This window comes from Propithecus coquereli, unplaced genomic scaffold (genome assembly GCF_000956105.1).
Source record: "Propithecus coquereli isolate 6110/MARCELLA unplaced genomic scaffold, Pcoq_1.0 Scaffold72, whole genome shotgun sequence".
NCBI classification, from domain to species: Eukaryota; Metazoa; Chordata; class Mammalia; order Primates; family Indriidae; genus Propithecus; species Propithecus coquereli.
Window position 1 is genome coordinate 4,615,196 of NW_012153285.1, and position 9,490 is coordinate 4,624,685.

A 9,490-nucleotide genomic window follows, 5' to 3' on the forward strand; every position below is an offset into this window, starting at 1 on the left:
AAAAAAAAAAAAAAAAAAAAGTTGGAGCACATGAACTGAACTTTGAGGGACATATTCAAACCATAGCAGTATAGATGTAGCCCATTGCCACTACTAGAGAAACAACTCGAAGTCTGTCTCTGCTAGGAGGTCAGAGTTCAAGAGTGAGACCAGAAGCAGGTCCCTCTTTCTGTAAAAAAGTGGGCCTTAGACAGAGTGTGGATTCGCAAGGTATAGGCAAAACAAAAGCAAGCTTTGGTGTTGCCTCTTGTCCTTTCTGGATTTAGGAAAAAAGAAGAAAGGATTTAGCGGTGGGAGTAAAGGGTTATGGTTTCTCACCCCTGGACTAATAATGAGTAAGATACCAGCACATGCACTCAGTGGAAGGGGGGATGGAGCTGTTCTGGTATCCTGTGGGTCTCCAAGGAAACTAGGAAAACCCCATCAGTCCTCATTCTGTCAGAGCAAGAGCAGCTCTTCTTTCAGCAGGTCTTAGAGGTACAACAGCAGCCGTAGGTCCTACATCTGTGCTCTGTTGCTTCGAGCTGCCCTGGGAAGATCTCTATTATGGAGTAGCTACTGTTGCCTTGACTTCCATCAAGAGCAGTTAGGTATTTAGAGTCTGGGATCCCCAGGCACAAAGAACACAACCATTTTTGAAAAAATACGTGTATAGCTAAAACCCAATCTCACTCTTTCACTCCAAGCATATAATTGGTGCTAAAATTCAAATTGTTGTGTTATAATCAGATTGCATCAGACAGCTTTATAAGTGAGGCTTGAAAGTTTCAACCACTTGGTTAAATCCTAGGTGATATATAATAACATGGGATTTTAACGATGTTCAGAAAACAGGGTTAAGATGCAGCATCCCATGCCTCCCTCCTAGCATGAGGCCAAGGAGTTGCCCGAGTTGCCCAACCCACGGGATGGGCCTGGTTGCATGGTGGTCACCTCCTAGAGACCCTCCTTCTCTGGCCCCTAACGACAAGGTCTGTCTCTCCTTCAGTGCTATACTCGAGATTTTCATGACTCTCTGAGGCACAGATTTCTTTTTTCGTGAGACTCTCTATGATCCATGTCTGCCTAGATGTGCACCCAAATCATTCACTCTCCCCACTGCAACGTGGGAACTGGGATGTGGGCCTCTTCCGATGCCCACCCTGGTCACTGCTCTTCCTGCTTCTCTCCTGACCTTCTTCTTCCCCTTCCTTTTAAAGAATGGGTCAGTGGGACGATGTGGGTGCTCATGAAGGGAAGACCTGTTCTTTTTCACAAAATCCGTCCCAAACATCCCATCAATCCCAGAGTTCATAGATTCCCAGACTATCAGAAGAGACTTCTCAGCTGTGTTCTACAGGCATCAATGAAACATCCACTGTCCCACCATCAGTCCTTTTAGGTCCATCATATCTCTCCCCAGTGGCAAAGAATTCAGGACCCAATATCTCTGCAAATGGGGTGGGAAATATTGGGAGAAGGGGAAAAAATTAATATTTCAAAAACAGTGTCCTGCCAACGATTGGTTGAAAATTCTGTTACAGAAAATAAGTCAAGGCAGCACAGCAATATCCACAGCCTTGCAATATGCAAGAGGCAGTGCAGGGACGTGGGCTCTGGAGCAGGTAGACCTGGATTGTAATCTCTTTCACAATTCAAAGTATTGTGTGTCTCTTCCTCTTTGTCCTCATCTGCATAACAGGGATGATAACGTCTACCTAAATATGTGATTTTTAGAAGATGAAGTGATATGCTAATCTTTGTGCTTGTTACAGATTAAGTAACATTAGGTATTATTACTGTGATTACAGGTGCTTTGAGAATGAGAATGAATTTTCACCGAGGTATATGGGAAGATTTCTGAGGACAGTGGGCTCAAATTGTGTCTTGAAGGATGTCCGTATCTTCTGTAGACAAGAATGGGGGTGGTATGTGGCAGGCAGAGAAGAAAGAGCATTCTGGGTAAAGAAAATATGTTTAGCAGGAACAATAACCAAATGCCCTTTTATTGTCACACTAAGTTATCAGATACTAAACATAATATTAACTAAAAACAGATTGGTTTTTTTTTCATATAATTAGGTCCCCCCCTTTATTACAAACAAAATGTATCATTTGTAGAAATATTTAGAAAATTCAAGCAAATAAAATGAAGAAAACTGAAAACTATTCATAATGTCATCTTCAAGATATAATTGCTATTAAATTGTTATTGAATTTTTAATTGTGGCAAAATATACATAACATAAAATTTACCATCTTAAACATTTTTATTTATTTATTTATGCTTATTAATTTTTTGAGAGACAGGGTCTTGCTCTGTCACCCAGGCTGGAGTGTAACTGGCACGATCTTAGCTCATAGCTCACTGCAACCTTGAACTTCATCCAGCTAATTTTTTTTTAAAAAATTTTTTGTAGAGATGGGGTCTCGCTATATTGCCCAGGCTGGTCCCAAACTCCTGGCCCCAGGCAATCCTCCTGCCTCGGCCTCCCAGAATGCTGGGATTACAGGCATAAGCTACCATGCCTGGCCCCATCTTAAACATCTTTAAGGGTACTGTCCAGCAACATTAAGTACATTCACATTGTTGTGTACCCTATTTTTAGAATTCTTTCATTTTACAAAACTGGAACTCTGTATTCATTAAAAAAATTCACCATTCCCTTCTCCTGCCAACCCCTGGCAACCACCATTCTACTTTCTGTATCTATGAATTTGACTATGCTAGGTACCTCATATAAATGGAATCATACAGTCTCGTTCTTTTTGTTACAGGCTTACATCACTTACCATTGATATTTCAGAAATTTTGTTACCTATTTTTTATATGGAAATGTTTGGATCTACCATTATTTGTTTAACAGTTTCCCTACAGTGGGACAGTTAGGGGCTTACCTTAAAAAAATCATTATAAGTAACCCTGCAATTATTATCCTTATAGTAAATAGTTAACATGTTCATTGTTAATTCTTTAGGATAAATTTCTGGAAGCCCACTGGCTGGGTTTATAGCGTATGCACACATAAGGCTCTTGATAAATCCTGTTCCCTTTAGAAATATGGTAGCAATTTCGCTTCCTACCAGTGGTGTCCGTGCGGGTGTCCTCTCTTTTCCTTTTCTTTTTTTAACAATTTAAATTGGCACCATTTTTGATTCTTCATCAGTCATTGCTTAAAGCCCAGCAAAGTGCAGACTTCACAGTGGATTTACCAAACACCTCCCCACTCTAGCCCAAAGGGCTAGGAATCAAACTGAGAACTTCATGCTTCAAAAAGTTTAGGGCAGTTAACTTAATCCTGTTTACCCACAAAAATCCCAGGCTCCTGGTTTAGGATTCTCTTGTCTTTGAAAATACAGAGAATCCTGTTATTTAATGGCCTAAGGATATAGCTTGCGTTGACTGAATCTACCCTTGTCATTGTTCTGTAAATTAATTCCTAACAATACTGTTGTTGGGAAAACTCAGCAAAGAATTTAAGATAAAAAGCCTGCATGAGAGAAACTAATGTCTAACCCAACATATCATACCTACCAGGAAGAACCAGTCTACAAATAAGTTCCTCAAAATTTGATGTGGGAAGTTGCTTTAATCACTTCTTTAATAAAATCAGAGTATGAATACACTAATTATCTACGATTAGAATTTTTTATTGTGTCCTGACATAATATTTTCAAACACATTCAGGTACTGAATTTACTTGGTTACATGTCAAGTACAAATTTATCACATCCTTGGAGGGTTTGCTCATTATGTCATTTCCTAAACAATCAGTTTTAGAGATTTAGCCAAGTAAAAAAAATAATAAGCTTCAAGATCAACAAAAACATTGCTTCTAGAGATTAGATTGAATGGAGCACATTAGTGGGTGAGCTGAACAATGTAATAGATACTAACTCACTGAGAAAATACCAACTAATACCTAAATTATGCTTAATTGATTCATAACACACACACGCACACACAGATTAAAAAGAAAAAAGATGAGGAAAAAATTGGAATAGTACTGGTTAAGAAGCCATTTCTTTTGCAATCTGTACCATGAGTTTGTGTTTTGCATGGGTTTTGTTTTAGGGTTTGATAGTGCTGAGCAGTGATTCAGTGGTCAGTCATAACTGATAGTTTCTTTTCCTTTGGTTTGTGTCTGTCAGTACAATCTTATTTATGAAATTCCACTTGACTTTTTCTCCTGTCTTCCTCTTTTTATTGTTTGTCATGAGAAGACAGATTCACCGCTGTCAGCACCCGCTGACTTATGATGAAAGCTGAGCATAGGCAAATCCTGGCTTGATTCTGGGGTGCGGTGATGAGAGCAGGGGTGTTGGGGATGGGAGAAGAAACTTATGTGAAAACTTGGAGCACGTGTTCCCAACAGCAGCAATCTCACTCCAATGGGGCAAAACTTGGCTGGTGAAACTGGGGGGGCAAAAATACCTTGCTCTTTTTATGCATAAAGCACAGATATACAGTGTATATATGGTATTAAAATGTCATGAGGGTGATGTTTAGGAAAAAATGTCTCAAAAAACAGGCTCAGGGGTGGTGGGAGCATAATAATGAAGAAAGGTTAAGAAACAGTGACTTAGAGGAAAAGCAATGGTTCTTTACAAGGCACTCAGCTGCCCAGAAATGACCAAGTTTAGGGAACTCTGTTTTTAAAAAGGGAAATATTCATTTGAAAGGATATCTTCAATGACTGTGCTTTGGAGTGGAGGGTATAGACTAATGTTCTCTCACTTTTTTTTCTACCCCCACCTTTCTAGGATTCCCAGCACAGAGAGTGGCACAGGATAAAGTTCTGAATCAGAAATGACTGCCTACCTACATTTGTGAAAACTTGAACGGCTTCAAAGTGATGACCAACAGAATTGGGAAGGACAGCATATTCCTTGATGATATATTATGTGTCAGACCTTGACAGGCTAGATGACAGTCTTGTTGATGAGACATCCTGTATGGATTCTCAGAATTACTTGAGGGGAATTGAGGAAGATTGTTTGCAAAAATGGTTGCAATTTTTCTTGCCCCCACGCCCTCTGCAATGTGACTTTGCAGCATCTCCCATCAAGAGGCAGCCCTATTTCTCCAGCCCTTAAAAGCTGAGGCCTTGAGAGGACTTTGCATGCTTTTGCTTTCCTCGGGGACCCCTGTCTCCTCCGTTAGAACAAGCCTGAGTTAGCTGGATGCAGGATGAGAGACCGTGTGGAGCTGAGACAGGCCATCCCAGATGAGGCCATCCCATACCAACCAGCACTCAGCCTGACCTGGCCAGGCCAACATAACCCGACCATGGACACACAGGTAGGTCCATCAGAGAGTAGAACTACTCAATCGAGCCCAGCCTAAAATGCTAACCCACGAAATCATGAATCAAATAAATGGTTGGCATTTTCAGTGACTCAGTTTCGGGGTGGTTTGTTTATTCGGCAATAGCTAACTGGTAGAGCAACTCAAATGCTGCATTAATGAGTGTTGCCAAGGACCAAAACAAATAAACAAAAAACCCAGCATGTACTGGTAAATTATACCTAAAACCCTCTCAATACCCCCAAAACTCTCAAACCTCAAAAAACCTAAAACCAAAACCAAAAAACCCCCTAGATGTAACCTGTTTTCATATGGAGAATGTGATGATAAATTTTAGATATCAATTTGGCTAGGCTATGGTGACCAGGTGTTTGTTCAAATACCAGACTAGATGTTGCTGTAGAGGTAATTTTTAAGAGGTGATTAACATTTAAATCAGTACACCTTGAGCAAGCAGGTTACCCTCCGTAATGTGGGAGGGCCCCAACCAGTTGAAGGCCTTAAAAGAAAAGACTCAGGTGCCCGGAGGAGAAAGTTCTGCCTTCCGACTGCCTTCAGATTCAGGACCCAACAGCAGTCAGCGAGTGGGAGGGTCTCTGCTCCTTACTTCTAGGTATCGCAGGCCTTGGAGGCCCCCACGGAATGTTAGTGTTCTCTCTGTTTCTAGCAGATGAGCTCTTGCCTCTTGGTGTTGCTGATCCTGTCAGCGGAGGCAGAAGTGTTCCTGAGAGATTATGGCCCTGAGACAGACTTGGGGGGGGGGTGTGCATGCAAGTGTGTGAGCGTGTACGCGTGTGTGTGCTTGCGTGCATGTGTGTGAGTATGCACATGTTTGGCATGGGAGGTCCCTCACAAACCCTGCTGGGACACACTGCCACAACCACCACACGATGACACAGGCTCTCCCAGGCTCCCTGGCTCTGAAGTGGAGCACCCCCCTCTGGTGTCGCATGTTCACCTAAGTTCCTCAAATGGGCTGGCAGCCCAGGGCTCGGAGGAGCTGTTTGAACACCACTGATGATCCGGAGTAGGAGGGACAAGTCTCTAAACCTCCCTGGATCTCAGCTTTTTCTAGAAAAGGATGAGGTTCAGAAACTAGGTGATTACATATCATGAATCTATGATTTCTTTCTTCTAATAATAATACTAACATTCGTTGGGCATCTACTGTATATTAGGTACTTTGTCAGTGGTTCCTACCTCAGTTCGCAGAATAGACGAGATGCAGAATAGACAAGGAAATTAAGCAGTAATTAGATGGCAGAACCAGATGTAAACCCAGGTCTCTGTGAGTCTCCAGGCCATAAATAGCCTTTCTACCAGACCATACTGCTCCTCATGAAGAAAACAATTCACACACAGGGTCCCTGCGAGGCCCTCTTTGATTCCTTTCAGAAGCTTTTTGTTTCTCTGGAGTTTTGACCCTTGGATGCTCTGTTAGGTGCCCTATCACTCATGAACTCACATCACCCTGCCTTCAGGTTCTAGTCTGTTGGCCAGTCCTAAGGTGGTTCACCTGCAAATGTTTTAACTCTGTGTGCTTTTTCATTATCACATATCTTTTATGAGCACACTTAAGTTGGTAAATGGTGGTCCTTTCACTCTACCAGAATGGACTGCATCACAGAAATAGGCAGCATTACCTACCAAGGAAAACTCTGGCTTTCCAGGAGCCCTTCACTGTAAACGGGCAGCCATGACAGCCCATAAACCACGTCTACTTCCTTGTAGGCCACCAGATGGGATTTGGAAATATGCTAACATGTTCTCCTCCACCATAGTAGTTTTCTAAGGATTCTTCTCCCTATTTCTTTCTTATTGATAAAAGCACTTGTATTTTTCTTGGTTCTGTGTCTAGTTATACTGATTAAACACAGCGCAAGAATACTCTCATTCAACAAGAAAGAAAGTTTTTTGCTTGCAGCTTGATGTAATGTCTGTGCAGGGGATTTAACACAATCCTTTCATGCCATAAGGCCCTTTAAATCTTATTCTTATAAGAACTGTCTCTTAAAATAATGTCACATTTGGCTTCTCTTTTATTCTGCTACTTTCTGCCCAATAAATACTCCACAGTTTTCATTTTCTCCATGTCATTACTACTCCGTGTTAGCTGAGCCTCACACTCATGGTATCGATTTTATTTTTCCAAAATGAAATGTCAAAAGGTTAAGAGATCAAGCAATCAGTTGCTACATCCCTTTTATAACATGTATTCTTTTATTTAAGAGGCAATATTCTAGCCATCCTAAGATGAAAGCAGACTGCATTTTCCATTTTCCTCAACACTTTTTCCCATTATTTTTTAGTTAGAGTAGCCTCGTATCTACCAAGATTGAAGTAGCAGCTCTGATAGTGAAGTTAGCTAGAGGCTCTTTTGAGAGATTTATGTACAATGAGAGACTCTTACTCCCCTCCCTTTCTTTTTTAAATTATGGGAAGATAGTTTTCCTGGATTTCCACAACATTTTGTTATCCTAGAGAGAAATAGAAATCTTGAAAACATATAAATGGATTTTCTCTAAAGCCCTATGCTTTGATTCATAAATTGTATAGTAACCCAAGATGATTATAAACTTCTTTGTAAAGAAGTATGCTACTAAAAATTTACTTTTCCATAGCTATGAGGAATAAGTGGTTTAATTAAATGACAACTTCAGAGCTTCTTTTTAAATAAAAAACACATTTCATAAAATGAGATCTCATGGATCATATGAGATTAAAAAATAGACTGAATCTGATTCCAGAATTCAAGTTGATCTACCTCCAGAGGCAGTGCTCTTTCTTTGACACAAAACAACAACAAAATCACACCCCCACCACCCACCAAACAAAAACAAAAACGATGCAGTGCAGTCCTTTCCTTATAGATACATTGCATACTTTTCAAATCTATACGACAAATTCTATCTTATTTCACCTGGACCTTATATTATTGACAGGTGACCCTGCAATAGGTTATATTCAGTGAGTTCGTGATTTTTCTTAGTATACGTGGTTTCCGTAATTTATAAACTGTCAGTGCAGTTACCCTGTTTCCTTTTGTCCAATGGATGGTGGATCTTCTGGCTTCTTACATGAAAACTTGTAGAACTTTAAAACTTAAATGAATCTAATTTTTGGTAAATGAGGAATTCAAGGCTCAGTGAATTAAGTGGCTTGCCTAAAGTTACTCACTTAGTCTAGCAAAAGAACTAGTAAATGGGGAAGCCCAGCCAGAAAAGTGTGGAGGTCATGTGGAAAAAGACTTTATTGTGCTGAGAGAAACATCCAAGCAACATTTAAGATGTGTTCAGAAGATGATTGAACTCAGCATGTGTGGTTCAGTTTCTGTTTATGGAGACAGATGGGTATTTCTGTCCAACATTCTTGTACAAAATCAATGTCTGTCCAGGAGTCTGACCTGGATTAAAATCCTAGCTCTGTCTCTGTTTGTGTACCTGAAAAAAATGAATAGATCTAATTTTCCATTTTTCATCAGCAAAATAAGGATAATAATTTCTAATCCATAGGATTATAGCAAGAATGAAATATTATAACATGTGAAGTGTTTTGCATTATGAGTGGCACATTGTACATACTTAATAAGTGCTTTTCACCCTCCCTACTTCTCTGGTCTTGACTGTACCAGGAAGACTGTGTGGAAATACGCCCAATCCTATATCATTATCATGGTAAAAATAACTGAACCAAAGGGGTAATTTGAAGAGCTCAGTCAGGGAGTAAAAGAATAAATTGGGAACATCTTGAATTTAGAGAAAGTGAAGTGTTCTGCAACTTTTCCATAGCTAGTCTTTGATGTAGTTTAATTTGTTTAATTAGGATAGATTTCCAATAAAAGACAGAAGTGTTAGACAAGTGAACAGGAAAACAGTGAACCTTTCTGATCATCATGTTGTATTATACAATATAAGGAAGTAGAAGGAACATTATTTTAATTGGAAGGAAGAGTGTTAATAGAAACAGAAGAAAGAGGATTTGTTTAAAATTATAACAACCTCAATTCAATAACTTATGATAACATAGTGGTGGTTAAGATTGCAAACTTGATATCAGACAAATGTGGGTTCCCATCCTGACTCCCCCACATGCTGTGAGACCTGGGCAGGTAATTATCCTCTAAAACTTAGATTTTTTTATAATAGTGGTAATACAGATGAGGTTGAATCACATGAAATTGCCATTTTTGTAGGTCAAAACAGT